Source organism: Schistocerca serialis, chromosome 5 (genome assembly GCF_023864345.2).
Source record: "Schistocerca serialis cubense isolate TAMUIC-IGC-003099 chromosome 5, iqSchSeri2.2, whole genome shotgun sequence".
Taxonomy (NCBI): Eukaryota; Metazoa; Arthropoda; class Insecta; order Orthoptera; family Acrididae; genus Schistocerca; species Schistocerca serialis.
In genome coordinates, this window is record NC_064642.1 from 43,275,474 (window position 1) to 43,293,036 (window position 17,563).

The window sequence follows — 17,563 nt, forward strand, 5'->3', positions numbered from 1 at the left end:
TTCTGGTCGTGTGGATTCCGCATTGCCCTGCTGGAATTGCCCACGACGACGTAATTCATAATGGACATGAATGGATGCAGGTGATCAGACAAGAATCTTACGTACGAGTCAGCTATGAGTCCTATCTAGACGTATCAGAGGTGTCATGTCACTCGAACTGCACACGCCCCACACAATTACAGAACCTCCACCAGCTTGAACAGCCCCTGCTGACGTGCAGGGTCCTGGATTCATGAGGTTGTCTCCATACCCGTATATGTCCACCCACTCTATACAATTTGAAACGAGACTCATTCAACCAGGCCACATGTTTCCAGTCATCAACAGTACAATGTTGGTGTTGCCGGACCAGGTGAGCCGTCAAGGGTACATCAGCGGGCCCTGGGCTCCGAAAGCCACTGTCGATGATGTTTCGTCGAACGGTTCGCACTCTGACACTTATTGATAGCCCAGCATTGAAATCTGTCTCGTTGAACGATTCTCTTCAGTCGTCGATTATCCCGTTCTTGGAGGATCTTTTTACGGACGCAGCGATATCTTATATTTGATGTTTTACCGGATTACTGCTATTCACGGTACACTCGTGAAATGGTCGCACGGGAAAATCCCCACTCAATCGCTACTTCGAAGATGTTGTGTCCTATCGGTGGTGTGCCGACTATAACACCACGTTCAAACTCACTTAAATCTTGATAACCTGCCGTTGTAGCACCAGTGACCGATCTAACAATTGCGCCAGATTCGAATCCTGCCTCGGGCATGGATGTGTGTGATGTCCTTAGGTTAGTTAGGTTTAAGTAGTTCTAAGTTCTAGGGGACTGATGACCACAGCTGTTAGGTCCCATAGTGCTCAGAGCCATTGCAACCATTTTTTGAATTGCGCCAGACACTCGTTGTCTTGTATTGGCGTTACCGACCGCAGCGGTGTATTCTGCTTGTTTACACGTCTTCGTAATTCAATACGCATGCCTGTACCAGTTACTTTGGCGCTTCAGCGTATAATCGGGATTAAATGCCAATGCTCAGCTGAGCGAATATAGGGCTGTCGTCTACTAGGAAGCGAGAGAGAGAGAAAGAGAGGGAGGCGAGAAACGGCTTTTTGTCACAATATTGTGTCGTGCTCTGACCAGTCGTAAAACAGGACGATACAGCCGCCTGTTTTATCAGATCTTCTTTGGTCAGGAAGCTTTTTCTTTGCGGTAAGTTACAACATTATTCTGTATTGTCTATTACAACAGCAAAAAATTGCTAGTTTCGTAGTTACAAAGAAATGATCTTCCTATTACGAAAGCATTAAAAACTTAGGTTGCAACCGATACTAGTAATTTAAAATTGAAAAACGAATCGGTCACACGTGGTATGGGGAGTTCGGTTACAAGCTATAGGCCTTCAGTTGGCCAAACAACATAAAAACTGGAAAGTAACTGACAGGAGGATCGTCGTGTGATCCGAAGACTCGAGATTTCACTTCTTTTCATACAATGTTGAATATCCTTCGCAGCAATGGCCAAACAAGGCGTCCAACCGGCAGTGTCTGGTGGTGTAATTCGGGCCACAGGTGGTCGTGTGGTGTTTTTGCAAGAGTCTTTCGTTCCATGGAACTGGGGAACTCGCTCTTGACACCGTGAATATGAAACAGTCTTTGGGACCAAGTGGCACCTTGTTCTACACACGTCAAAAAAAGTTTTACGTCACCTCGGTTCCGAGAGTCTCGGAACCTGTACAGGTAATTGGAATAGAGATCAACATAAACATTTCCGTCCTTGTTCTTGTTCATGAAAATCACAGATTGCATGATGAACCACCATACAGCGAGATCTTCAGAGGTGTTCATCCAGACTGCGCTAAACAACGGTACTTTAATATCCAGTTTACGTCCTCTTGCTTTGATGCATGCCTGCGTTCATCGTGGTATACTATCCACAAGTTCATCAAGACACTGTTGGTGCAGATTTTCTCACTCCTCAACAGCGAGTTGGCGTAGATCCCTCAGAGTGTTTGGTGGTCACGTTGTCCATAAACAGCCCTTTTCAATCTATTTCGATAGGTTTCCTGTCTGGAGAATGTGCTGACCAATCTAGTTGAGCGATGTCGTTATCCCGAAGGAAGTCATTCACAAGATGTGCACGATGGGGCGCGAACTGTCGTCCATGAAGACGAATGCCTCGCCAATATGCTGCCGATATGGTTGCACTATCGGTCGGAGGATGGCTTTCACGTATCGTACAGCCGTTTCGGCTCCTTCCATGACCACCATCGGCGTACGTAGGCACAATATAATGCCAGCACGAAACAGCAGGGAACCTCCTCCTTTCTACACTCGCTGGACAGTGTGTCTAAGGCGTTCAGCCTGAACGGGTTGCCTCCAGACACGTCTCCGACGATTGTTTGGTCGAAGGCATATGCGACACTCATCTGTGAAGAGAACGTGATACAAATCCTGAGCGGTCCATTGGCATGTTGTGGTCCCCATCTGCACCGCGCCGCATGGTGTCATGGTTGCAAAGAAGGACCTCGCCATGGACGTCGGGAGTGAAGTTGCGCATCATGCAGCCTATTGCGCACAGTTTGAGTCGTAGCACGACGTCCTGTGGCTGCACGAAAAGCATTTTTCAACATGGTGGCGTTGCTGTCAGGGTTCCTCCGAGCCATAATCCGTAGGTAGCGGTCATCACTGCAGTAGGAACCCTTGGCCGGCCACAGCGAGGCATGTCATCGACAGATCCTGTCTCTCTGTATCTCCTCCATGTCCGAGCAACATCGCTTTGGTTAACTCCGAGACGCCTGGACACTTCCCCTGTTGAAAGCTCTTCCTGGCACAAAGTAACAATGTGGACGCGATCGAATCGCGGTGTTGACCATCTAGGAATGACTGAACTACAGGCAACACTAGCCGTGTACCTCCTTTCTGGTGGAATGACTGGAACTGATCGGCTGTCGGACCGGCTCGGTCTAATAGGCGCTGCTCATGCATGGTAGTTAACATCTTTAGGTGGGTTTAGTGACATCTGTGAACAGTCAAAGCGACTGTGTCTGTGATACAGAGTCAACGTCTATCTTCAGGAGTTCTGCGAACCGGGGTGATGCAACACATTTTTTGATGTGTGTACATACACTGAGGTGACGTAAGCTATGTGGCACCTCCAGTATCGTGTCGGAGCTGCATTTTCCCGGCGTAGTGCAGCAATTCGATGTGCTATGGAATAAGCAAGTTGTTGGAAAATGCCTAAAGGCATGCTGTGCACGAACTGACTCTCGACTATATCCCATACATGTTCGACTGGATTCATGTCGGGCGTTTTCGGTGGCTAAATCGTTCTTTCGAACCAAATGCGATGAAGTGTTGCCCGGTGACATGGTGCACAGCCATCCACAATAAATGCATCACTGTTTGGAAACATGAAGTTCATGAATCCCTTCAAATGTAGCAGAACATTCCAGGAACGATTGATTGAACTGGACAGAGGATCCATTTCATTCCATGTAAACTGACCCTACCCCATTCTGGAGACGTCGCCAGCTTGCGCAGTATCTTTTTGACAATTTTTGTGCCTGGCTTTGCGGAATCTGCACCACACTCAAAGCCTACCATCAGCTCTTACCAACTTACATTGGGAATCATACGACCAGGCCACTGGTTTCCAGTAATCTTGCGTCCAACCCACACGATCACGAACCCTGGAGAAGCGCTGCAGGCGATGTCGTGCTGTTACCAAAGGCACTCTCGTCGGTCGTCTGCTGCCATAGCCCAGTAACGCCATATTCCACCGAACTGTCCTAACGAACATGTACGCCCCACATTGATTTCTGCTGTTATTTCACGCAGTGTTGTCTCTCTGTTGACAACTCTCTGCTGCTCTCGGTCGTTAAGTGAAGGCTGTTGGCCACAGAATTGTCCGTGGTGAGAGCTAATGGCTGAAATATGGTATACTCAGCATACATACACAATGGATCTACGAATGTTGAACGATTTCCGAAATACTGTAGAATGTCCCATGCATCTTGCTCCAACTACCATCCCACGGTCAGAATCTGTTAACTCCCGTCATGCGGCCATAATCACGTCATAATCCTTTTACATAATCATCTGACTACTAATGACTGCTCCACCAATGCACTGCTCTTTTACACCTTGTATGCGCTATACTACCGCCACCTGTACAAGTGATTGCTATCCCATGTTCTTTGTCACCTCACTGTATTCATGAAGTGTATGTTGTCATCACTCACGCATTCCAGTATGACCACGTCCATGTTCACAGGTCTGTACACATATGTTTTTCGTTTGATGAGCATTAAATCTCCTGTCTTACGTCGCCTGATTCACCAAATTAGCCGACACTATAATCATAGAAAATATGTATGGGGACTGTGTAGAACAGTGGGCTAAATGTGACAGTCTATGCACTGCAGCAGTTAGTTAGATCCGTGCGATCGCTGAATAGCTTTGCTATATATATAAACGCTCAAGAAACTTTTCGAGACTCTCACTGACAGAATTGAGGCCAATATCTAGCCTAGATGTGGTGACGCAGAATATTAGCGGCGTGTCTACTAGGGATGTTTAACTTGTTGTCCGGTCTGCTTCGGAATAAAATACTATGGCCAAAAAAAGAACCGCTATACTGAGTTACAGAGTTTAAGATTGATTCAGTGAGGAGATAGATACGTCAGAACATATGTTTTCAAGAAAGTAGGTTGGCTGTAAGTTAGGAGAGACCACATCCACGCTGTATTCCTTTCCAGTACGCAAAGTATACAGCCAACCGGTTGCATAAATTTAATGTAAGAACCCTGACTGGATTTCAATACCACGAGGCGTATCTTCTTAATAAGAAAAGCCACCTATAATGTTTTAGACATATTACAAAATAAATGTCTAAAATACTTAATACTTGACAACAATGAAATGAGCACATGGGATGAAACTGATGCTTACAGACATTATATGAAGTTCAAATTTTAGACATAGATTATGATCTAAGGGGCTCAAGTCAAACAGTAGAAATGTGGAATAACGTCCTCCATGGGGATAGTAAATATCGCTACATAGGTGCTGCTTGTTGAAAGAGCAGACATTGGACTGAACGTGTGGCAGCTAGTCACGATCCCAGTTAAACATGCTGCAGAGAGCGCCACTCGTTGAGCAGTAGTAGCTTGATGAACGGTCCTGTACGAATTACGCAACAGTTACCGTAACGTATACGTATGATTTTTATATGGAGATGGTATGTCAACGTCTGTAAGCAGCTAATGGTCTGGATTTCATCGTAACTTCAAGTATGATTTTATGGCCATGTTATGTTTGAAGGTATCGGTTTAATTCCATGTACTCCTTTTCAGTGTTTGTTTCGTAATATGTTTGAAACATTATAGGCGAATTTCCTTCTTCACACGGTGCCCTTAGCGGTACTGAAACGAGGATAAGGTTTCCACATTAAACTTACATAACTGGTTCGCTGCATGCTTTATACACTACTGGCCATTAAAATTGCTACACCAAGAAGAAATGCAGATGATAAACGGGTATTCATTGGACAAATATATTATGCTAGAACTGATATGTGATTACATTTTCACACAATTTGGGTGCATAGATCCTGAGAAATCAGTACCCAGAACAACCAACTCTGGCCGTAATAACGGCCTTGATACGCCTGGGTATTGAGTCAAACAGAGCTTGGATGGCGTGTACAGGTACAGCTGCCCATGCAGCTTCAACACGATACCACAGTTCATCAAGAGTAGTGACTGGCGTATTGTGACGAGCCAGTTCCTCGGCCACCATTGACCAGACGTTTCCAACTGGTGAGAGATCTGGAGAATGTGCTGGCCACGGCAGCAGTCGAACATTTTCTGTATCTAGAAAGGTCCGTACAGGACCTGCAACATGCGATCCTGCATTATCCTGCTGAAATGTAGGGTTTTGCAGGGATCGAAAGAAGGGTAGAGACATGGGTGGTAACACATGTGAAATGTAACGTCCACTGTTCAAAGTGCCATCAATGCGAACAAGAGGTGACCGAGACGTGTAACCAATGGCACCCCATGCCATTACGCCGGGTGGTACGCCAGTATGGCGATGACGAATACACGCTTCCAATGTGTGTTCTCCACAATGACGCCGAACACGGATGCGTCCATCATGATGCTGTAAACAGAACCTGGATTCATCCGAAAAAGTGACGTTCTGCCATTCGTGCACCCAGGTTCGGCGTTGAGTACACCATCGCAGGCGCTCCTGTCTGTGATACAGCGTCAAGGGTAACTGCAGCCATGGTCTCCGAGCTGATCGTCCATGCTGCTGCAAACGTCGTCGATCTGTTCGTGCAGATGGTTGTTGTCTTGCAAACGTCCCCATCTGTTGACTCAGGCATTGAGACGTGGCTGCACGATCCGTTACAGCCATGCGGATAAGATGCTTGTCATCTCGACTGCTAGTGATACGAGGCCTTTGGGATCCAGCACAGCATTCCGTGTTACCCTCCTGAACCCACCGATTCCATATTCTGCTATCAGTCATTGGATCTCGACCAACGCGAGCAGCAATGTCGCGATACGATAAACCGCAATCGCGATAGGCTACAATCCAACCTTTATCAAAGTCGGAAACGTGGTGGTACGCATTTCTCCTCCTTACACAAGGCGTCGCAACAACGTTTCACCAGGCAACGCCTGTCAACTGCTGTTTGTGTATGAGAAATCGGTTGTAAACTTTCCTCATGTCAGCACGTTGTAGGTGTCGCCACCTGCGCCAGCCTTGTGTGAATCCTCTGGAAAACTAATCATTTGCATATCACAGCATCTTCTTCATGTCGCTTAAATTTCGCATCTGTAGCACGTCATCTTCGTGGTGTTGCAATTTTAATGGCCAGTAGTGTATATTGAATATTTATATACGGTTCCTGCTGTCTGCCATGTTTAACGCAGTGTATTCATTTCCTTATAATACCAGTTACATGAGAAATGCAACAGCGACGGAGAAATGTCCGAGGTCATATCAAGGCATGACATGACGTAATTCTACTGTATATGAAATACGAGATAGTTCTGACGAGTAATAGCACCAAATTTTTTAAGAGAAAACTCTTAAGCCCTTTCTAAATAAATGAAACGTTATTAACGTTCTACTTCTTTATTTCTCACGTCTACATATTTGCAGCCCTCTGACGCTAGGGGGCGTGTAACATGGCAGTGTGTAACTTAACGTCGATGAATGAGAGACGGCATGCTGTAATCGGGTTTAGAATTGGAAGAGTTCGTACACATATGGATCTCACTCTCTTCCAGCATGACAATGCAAGACTACACACGAGCGCCGCGATACCTGCAACAGTCCGACACCTTGGGTTCACAGTCCCCCATAGTGGCCTAACTTGGACCCAATCGATTTTTATCTGCTTCCAAACTTAAAGGACACCTTCAAGGACTTGATTTTGGTGGTGATGAAGTGGTGTAAGCAGTGGTGAGAAAGTGACTCCGTCAACAAAGTCTGAAATCCTTCAGTTACGGTATCAACGAACTGATCTCTAGTTGGAAGAAATGTGTTCGTCGTCACGATGACTATGTTGAGAAATAAATATGTTGATATGAATAATAAAGATCTAGAATGATAATAACGTTTGCTTAATCTTAAAATCCTTAAAAGTTTTCACATAAGAAATTCGGAGGCATTACTTTTAAGTACGCTCTTGTACTTCAAGAATTCATCGCAGACAGAGGGCGAAGATACCATTTTGAAAGATGAAATCTCGAAGCTTTTAGAATGTTTATTAATGTTCTATATGCCTATCGTTCGTCGCACGTCACACATCTGTTACGGGATCTATTAGTACTTTTCCACATACTAGACCCATTGAATCAAGAGTGTTACAGTAAAGACAGCCGCTGGATGTCACAACTCTTCGATGTGGCCAAGGTGGAAGGAAAACGCTGTTTTCCATGTAAACCCGTAGGGGAAAATAAAAAGGTGTCAGCTCTAGCGACCGTGGTGCTCACTTGCGTAGTACCTGGTCTCTGGCCCCAAAACGGACCATCCACTGACGTGGCAACGTGTCACTCAGGTAGTCTCGATTGAGACAGTCATTTCCAAATTGTGGCATGAGCCCAACACGCAGCATGCACGGGCGCCTGCAGAAATTTTTCCAAAAGAGGGCAAGATTCAAAACTGGCAATGTTTTATGTAACTGATTCTGTGAGTCTGCAACGTGACGTGCCCCCCCCCCCCCCCCCCCCCCCAGAAGTAAGTTTCACAAGAACAACATAAAATTTACTGTACCTTAAAAGACTGACAGTACCTACTTCATGTTTCTAAGGTACATACCGATAGGGCAGGCATATTTAAATAATACATCCTTTTATATTATTAATATAAATATGTATAGTTCTTTTTAGTTCATCAGTCTCAAATTGCATCATCATATGATTTAGTCTTGGGTATCCAAAGAGTTATGAAATAAAAGTAGACAATACAAAAAAATTAATTCTCCCACAATGTTAGATTGAAACTGAAAATTAAAGGACTGAAATGGGATGAAAAGTCAGAATGATCGAGAAAAACTAGCTGGATATCAACAAAAACGTCACGTTAACAGTCCTTGAAGTGTAAACAGAGAATAAATTTTAAAAACACTTATTAAAATCTGAAGCCATCTATAACACTTTATTCATAAAAAATTACATTTTTTCACACTAGGTAGACTTGTTTCACTACTTACTTCTACTTTTTAGTGTCGACTGGAATAGCTAGAATTGAACAAAATTTACTCTGAGAGTTACATTTTTTGGGTTGGTTAGGTAAAGTGTAACCGAGGACCGCTATACCACTACAGGAATGTGTGAAATCTCCCAAAACCACCCTCAGATTGGCCGATGGAACCAATTTTTACCTGGGACTAGAGTTTGCCATGTTGTTGTCCAACATTCCGACTGGACTGTAGCTTCCGTAGGTATGTGACTGCATGTTCCGCTGTGTAGCACCTATAAAATTTGAGAAGCTCCTTACCCTAGTCGACACATTTTTTTCAGTCTCGGAATTTCAAATTTTACCCTCTTTTCTGATGTAGAAAATGGTATCAGTATTTTCTTTTCTCAATGATGTATTTCGCGTTGATTGTAGAAGTAAATAACTATAATATTGCATGTGATTTCCTGTGTACTACGATGCCCATGTCATGTAAAACCGAATGCACAGTCAGCATCATGAGTTTTCTGGGACACCAAGGTGACGGGGCGCCAGTGTGGGAATTGGGGCGCATTGGCGAAACTTATACTGCTACCGTGATTATATTTTGGGAATCGGCACTGGAATCCGTGTCCCAGTGTGACAGCCTGATTCGTATCTGCAGCTCAGTAAGGGCAGAACGAAATATCGGCAGGGAAAGACTGAGGATATTATTTAGGCATATTTCTGTGATGGTTCGTATCCATCTCAACTGTAGATCAGCGCCGAAATCACAGCCGCACCACGTAATCCGTATAATTTAGCGTTACCAGAGACACTATCAAAAAACCCAAGCCATATGTAGTGATTTCTAAAGGTGCTTTGTCTGTCGTCTCATTCGTAAATGTTAAATCTGCGAGTCACAGAAAATAATTGCTAGAAATTTTGAGAGAATTCTGTAATGAATTAAAAGGCCTGTTCTCATATTCCAAAAGGGGGCAAAAGCCCTTCCTCCCCCCCCCCCCCTCTCCCCCCTTCCACATTGCCAGTTCTCTCAGTGAAGAACCTGGGCCTGTACACCGTCGTGTTGAACAGGGCACGGAATTCTCGGAGTAGTGGACGTCTGACAATGCATGTGGGTTGTCTGTACCTCACATACGTGTTTCTTGTTGGCTGTCCATTACAGAAAGATGAGATGTAGCTTCATCACTGAAGAATTATTTGCTTCACAAGTAGTCACTTTAAGATCGTTCTGCGTATGTGCAGATGGCTCGGTATCGCGTCATGGTGTATGGCTTGTAGGAGGTACAATTTGTACGGCTTCATACTTTGTAACGAAAGATTTTCTACACTGTGGCTGAGTGAAGCTCGACTCGTTACTAGCTCGGTAGGTAGACTTCGAGGGAGTTGGGAAAATAGCGTCCCTCACGCTGTCAACCGACTGTCTTGCAGCACCCGGTCGGTCCAAACGTCTTACACCGTAGAAACAGCCATCCTCCTTGAATTTCCTCTACCACTTCCCCATGCAGTTGTAAACTGGTTGTGTCTTTTAAAACTCGCCAGCGAAAGTTATTTGCACACTCAGTGCGAATTGGCAAAGGGTGAATTTTAGCACAGTAAACGATGTCTTTCTGGTTCACCGTCACTTTTAGCAGCTACGGCAGATGGCGCCTCTGTCGGCAGTTTTGCAAATTAATTAGGCGGTACCAGGTTCAAAGAAACTTTGAGAGTTTGTCCATCACGTACTGTGTCATTCGTTTCGCTATGTATAGCAATTTACCTATACCGCCTGTTTTTATAATGTTTCGTGGAACCTGTAGAGCGGTTCGGTGAAATACTTGCATGGTGAAAGCTACTGCTGGAGCTTCGAACTTTTGTCCAAAGTCACATGACGCGGCAGCGCGGGGGCCGGTGGCTTTGGCACGCGGGCGACAGCGGGAGCGACAACGACAGCACGGCGGGGTTTGGTCTGCAGCAGACACAGACGGGCGATGACGCGCGGACCGCAGCTCCAGGCGCCCTGCCAGCCGCTTGTTCCGGCGCGCTGCTCGTTAACTGGGAGTCTGGCCGCCTGGCCGTGCTTACATCAGCTCGACACGGACTCCCTCACTGTGCAGTCGTGGAGCGGGCAAAACTACCGCCGGCCACAGAACCCGTCCATTTACCGCGGAGTAATCGCTCTGCTGTAGAATTCTGAAACAGCTGTTATGCTTCCGCAGGGTTTCCGCTGTTAAACGCGGAGGAGCCAGCGTATGGGTGGAAAGAGTACACTCAAGGCCTCGACGAGGAGTAGGACTAGTATGATGACGTCAGTGAGGAAGGAATGGGAGTCCACACGGAAGGCATAGTGACACGTGACAGTCAACTGTTGCAATGAGACATCACATCTTTTACTGTCATATTGTCCTTTGATTCACTTGGTTTGACTGAATCTAGCAGATGTACGTTCACGTTTGTAGCAATCAGTATTTTCGAGGAGAACGCGGCAAGTGCTATAATCTGATTTCCCAGAAATTTAGTTCAGTGGAAGAGGGGTCAAAATAAGTGAACGCGTGTCTCGGCCTATCCATAAATATCCAACCTGTTCAGAGAAGACGACTGTCAAGATTTTCGAGGTATTTTCTAAGTGCTTTATGGCTGTGTTGCTGCGCCATGTCTGGAGAAGAGATCATGGCACAGTTGGCGTCAGGCCTCATTAATTTTGCTCTCCGTGTTGTGAGTGTGGGATTGATCGGAGATGTTATTCTGCGCAACGGATTAATCTGAGATGTACCCTTTACCCTGTGGCTCCTGCAAGATGCAATTTCCACCCCCACACTACTACAGAAGTCAGACAGACGCTCCTAACGTTCTAAAGAGAAATTCCTGAAAAACTTTAAGCAACAAATATCTTCTGGAGTCGTCCACTGTAAGGAAATGACACAAAAATTCACGAAATTTCTTACGTAACTAGTGGGATTCTTGGATACTGGAGTAGTGCTAGTTAGTGTAAGAAAAACATAAAACTAACGAAAATTAATATTTATTTTGCAAAAATTCTGATAAATCACAATGGCACTTTAAGTTATGAATTGAACAAGTCATATCCTGGTTCTTTTCGGAATGTGAAGTTACTTCTCAAGGATAGGATTCGCTAATGAAATTTCTATACAAAGTTTAAGATTGTTATTGACTTGGCAGAATGGCTGAGAGCCACACCTACTCAACTTGAATAATTATCCGTTAGAATGTTGCTAGGTACGGTCGAAGCTGTCTCGTGTGAAATGCAGTGAAGGGTACTGTTGTGGAGGAAATATGGGGCTCGCAATAGCTGTAGCGCACAATACCGTAAGCTGCGATGACTGCTGTCTGTGCCGCTCGCTGCTGACAAATAAGGTAACTCTCGTTCTATCTTGATTGACCTTCGTCAATCAAACTCTCCCTATGCCTTGATGAACTCACCCCTAGTCTAACTATTGGCGTCGTACACCGGTCAGACAACAAGTCCACCACAATGGCACTCAAAAATTCGCTCGCAGATGTTTAACTATAACTCTGTCCATTCACACCGCACAGTAAGTGTGTCAGCCAACACAGTGAACAACGCTTAATTGCAAGGACTAAATATAGAGTCGCACTTCGATTCGCTCTCAATAGAGGTGCTCTCCCAGTGAAGTACTGAGTAGAGACTTGAAACTTCCTGGCAGATTAAAACTGTGTGCCAGACCGAGACTCGAACTCAGGACCGAGTTCAAGTTGCGGTCCGGCACACAGTTTTAATCTGCCAGGAAACTTCATATCAGAGCACACTCCGTGCAGAGTGAAAATCTCATTCTGAGTAGAGACTTGTTCCTCGTCCTTTGAGTACACGTACGAGCGCACACGCTCTCGTTACGTGTTCTCGCTCTAAGAACGACAACGGAAGGGCTCCTCTCCACGCCAGTCATGAAGGGGTATATCTTTCGGTCTCTTACTTGTTATTTGCATATCGTTTACATGAATTCATACAACATTGACTTTATCTTATCGAGTTTGGGTTCGAATGAAGCGTCTTGATGTGCGGAATATTATTGTGAGGGTGGAATATAAGCAGTGAAGGTCAGGAGACCACAACGTCTTACGGTTTTCCAAATCCGATCATCACTTTCATTTTTGTTTTTAGTTTATTTATCCGTGTCGGAGCAATATCCTTACACGAATGGATTGCAATGTGGACTGATATAACGTTGTTCTAATTCGTCTGCAAATTCTATGTCAGATGAGTGAGTGAAAAGAAAATGAGAAAATTATTTGAAATTGTTTTCAGTGCAATTCCTGTAGTGTACCTTGATTCATGATCTATTTCAAGGGCCAGTTTTCATAAAAGTGATCTGTTATGCATCGATTGCCACAAAATTATTCCCTACCCGCGAATTCTTCACGAATGTTAGCGACGTTTCTTTCCAGAGTGATAAGCAGACGAAGAAATGACGCTGTGGCAAACCTGCATTCGCGCGATGCTCGTGGTGTCCGGAATATCCATGTTTCGAATGTTTGTACGATCAGTATCATACAAGGGAACACATCAAATCTTCCTGAAGAATAAACACACGATTAAATAATAAGTTATTTAAGAACTGGTATGACAGTAAAATATCAGAATATAAGAATTCAGAAAGATTGTAACCATCCAACAGCCGGCCGCTGTGGACGTGCGGTTCTAGGCGCTCCAGTCCAGAACCGTACTGATGCTACGGTCGCAGGTTCGAATCCTGCCTCGGGCATTGATGTGTGTGGTATCCTTAGGTTAGTTAGGTTTAAATAGTTCTAAGTATAGGGGACTGATAACCTCAGATGTTAAGTCCCGTAGTTCTTAGAGACATAACCAGCCAACATACTATACACGATACATAAGTCAGGGTTACTGTCTGTCTGCCAGCTTGCTGAGTGGAAGGTTTACAGTCAAAAGAAATAAATATCGTACACACACATATATATAATAACGCTCTGACAGTTATTGCGAATTTTATAAAGATGCATAACGCTGTGCTGTCTGTAATAACAGCACAGTGTTACGGATCTTTTAAAATTCGTGCAGGCTGTTGAACATCGCCGAAGCAAGATGTTCACTTATTGCGAAATCCAGTTACAATGTTACATTAGTATAACGTCCTTCTATCCTATAATTTGCTAAACAAATGTTCGTGTAGTAATCCTCTATGGACATGGGCAGAGAAATGAAAACAATAAAAATAAAAAAAAGTAAATGAAAACAATAATTTGATTCCGAATATGGGGCGAAAAATAAATGAGTCACAAACTTAACCCTTGATCCACCATTCCTTTGACGACATCGTGCAGTAAAAGGCACAGAAAGCACCTCGAAAACTTTGACCGTGGTTTTTTCAGGAACCATCGAGTGACATGTGTTTGCTTATTTTGACTCCTCTTTCGCTGAGCGGAGTTCCTGGGAAATCGCACGATAGAACTTGCCCCCTCGTGAATGATTCTGCAGACAGTTAACATCTCACGTATCTCAGTTACGATATACTACCCGAAAGATCCCGAAATGCAACACTAAATACCATCTCATCATGCAAGATTTATATTCGCCACCGTCATCTTCAAAGTAGTCCCCTTGGGAACTTAGACACCGATCCCATCGATTCGGACACGATCGGAATGCATCCAGAAAGTCTTTTTAGTCAGTGTGTTCAGCACTTGTGATTCTGCTTGAATCTCCTCTTCAGTGTCAAATCTTTGAACCCTCGAATCTGGTATAGAAAAGAAAGTAGCACGGTTCCCAGACGGTTGAATATAGTGTATGAGGAAGATTCGGCATGTTGTTTTTGCCAGAAACTGCTGCACGATGAAAACTATATGTGAATTCGCATTGTCATGGTGAAAGGCCCACTCATTCTCCGGATATTTCCTTCTCATATTCTCCCTCAGCCGCCTTAGGACATCAACATAGAATATTCCATTAATCATCTGACCAGGAGGTACGAACTCTTTGCGGATAGTCCCATCAGTATCGAAGAAACTGGCCGATAAGTGTTTGATATTGCTCTGATATTGACGGGCATTCTTTAGCCGATATGAAGATGGGATCCTCCATTGGGATGACCGCTGCTTAGTTTCAGGATCAGATGCATGTCACTCGTAACGACATTAGAAAGAATCTCTGAGTTAGTTCGAAGTAGTTCTTTCAGTTCCCTACAGACATTCATACGATGCTCTTTCTGATTGTTACTTAGCAGTCGTAGACCAATTTTGCTGCAATCCTTTGCACGTTCAATTTTTGTGACTAAATCTGTTGGCATATGCTGCATGATAACCCCACTATTTTACGGATGTCGTGCATGGTGTGCTTACGATCTTTCATAGTCGCATTCCGAACAGCACAGGTGTTTTCTGATGTAATGGCGGTAGAATGTCGTTCCGAACGTCCAACTACATCAACAGATGTCGGGTTTTTTTAAAACTTAATGATTATAAAGGATCTCCCTCGCTTGCAAATCTTCATAATCATTAAATTATTCACGATTACTGACCCGCTGAAATGTTAAAAGTTTCTCATTTTTAAAACGTTTAAACCAATCATGCGTTTGTGTGTGGCCTACGGCTTTGGCGTCAAATTCTTGCACCATCGTTTTGTACGTTTTTGCGGCTGTTCTACCAACGTTAGAACAGAAGATGACAATTCAACGCTGTTCTCTCAGATCTAACATTGCAAAATAGCAAACACAAACGAAAGTCTCAATGGGAAACAGCCAACCAAGAATAAATACGTCCGCCTACATCGAAATCGCTAGCATTGCTGATCCATGCAACATGTATTACATTGCCCCTAGGAGCGTTTGGTTGTACTACCGTTTGTAAGCTCGAGTCATCAAATTTCGGAAACTTTTCAGTAGCAACTCTTATATACCGGTAGTTGCCCACGAATCCCTCGGTGAATTTTTAGTGAATGGTTAATCGCAGGCCGAAGCACAGCCTGAAGATCTTGTTTTCCTCAGCGGAGCGAGGTCACATGCTGCACTTAAGAGCAACTATCCTTTGTTGTACCGGACGGTTCGGTGCGGCCGGTGGCCACAGAAACGTCCGACTTTAGTGTACCGCCCTCGGTTTGTTCCGGAGCAGTCGTCGTGATGTAAGTCATTCACACGAGGTGCGCTCCGGTGCCTTCTCAGTCGATCAGAAAACATAGCGGGAAAATAATTCAGTTCGAACGACTCAGTGAGCTTAGCGTAATTCTTTCACAAAAGGAGTTTGTTTTCAAATTAGGAAGTCATTCTTAAAGGAAAGGGCAGAAGATGCTGAGCACACAGTGGGACCGAGAGAAACAGCGAGGCACAAATCACGTGGGATATAATACGTTTGCTGTAATACGTGGAATCAGCCGGTATGCTGGTGAGGGAATTCGATAGCAGAGTAGGCACCACTATAAGACTTGTCAGAACTAAGTTTTTTTATAGTTTAATATCGAAAACGTGGAGATCGTTGACTTTTTTTTTACAATCAGGGCACTGGCCAGAGATCTGTAAATCTTTCTGGTTAGAGCTGCGAATAGCGCACAGACAGAGAAGGGAGAATTAGTCCGAAGAACGAAGGGACATTTCTTCTTCTTCTCCAGCGAGCAACGGGAACGGACGTCACCGCTGAGCCACGAGCAGAGCACTTCCCCCACGACAGCGGGGAGCTGGCTTTCTCTCGACCAGCAGAGTATTTCTTGATGAAACATGCGTCCTTGGATCACCAATCTTTCGGCGTAATTCCGCAATCATTCGACACATATCGCGATATCATAATTGGACAGATAGTTTATGAGGCGATAACTTCATGCAACCCCTTTCATTTCCCTCATTTTCGACACTAGTATTACTCATGATCAGTAAATATTGTACTTGCAATTTCTTTTCTTTAGTCAGGTCACATGATTAATGTCATGATTATGTCTCAAACTACCATTTCTACTCCCGCGTAGTTATAATTAAACTTTCTCTATTTACTACGTTATAACACGGAAATTAATTACTACGAGGACCAAATTTGGTAGCTTTAATGCCAAGGATATGGGGAAGAGAAATAATGCAGAATCAGTGCAGGATCAATGCAGTCAACAAGTGCATTGCACTGGTCAGGTGTGCTAGACTTTGAATCACGATGACTTATCACGGCGCCTGGTGGCCATAGTAGCAAATGGACGGTGCCTCTGTGACACGTAGAAATCATGCACCTCATACTCTGGACATTAATTCTACGTAGCGTGGTATTCGTACAGTAATTAGTTTCCATGTTATTACGTGTTAAATAGGGAAATTTTAACTACAACCAGCCGGTATATTCATTTGGTCTGGATTCCTGTTTCATTTAATAATTACATGACTTCTTGGCATTAATCAAATGTATTACTAGATCGTCAGCCAAGGTCTCGTGTATATTAGGGCCTTTTTTATTAAATAGATTTCTCTGTAGTGAATAATTCAATTATTCCACATTAGACTAAGGGGACTAAATTACGTTCCAATGGAGCAAGCTCTAGAAGTATGAAATCCAGTAATGAAGAACTCTGGAAGACTTACGATCACGTAACGCGGAAGGGATGGATACGATACACCGGAATTTCTAAAGATATTGAGGAAAGTGATAAATAAATGACTGTTCAAGTTTGTATTAAGAATTTACGAGACCTGGAGACGCATAATCAGACTTTCTGAAAAATATCGTCCACATAATCAAGAAGACAGCAATAGCAGATATTTGCGAGAACTGTCAATCAGCTAAACAGATCTTGCATCCAAGTTGCTGACGAGAGTAATGCAGAGCAGGATGGAAAAGAAAACTGAGGATCACAGAGACGACGATCAGTTTTGCTGTCGGGAAGGCAAGGGCACGAGAGAGGCAGTTCGACATTTCTGTTGGATATGCAAGCAAGAATTC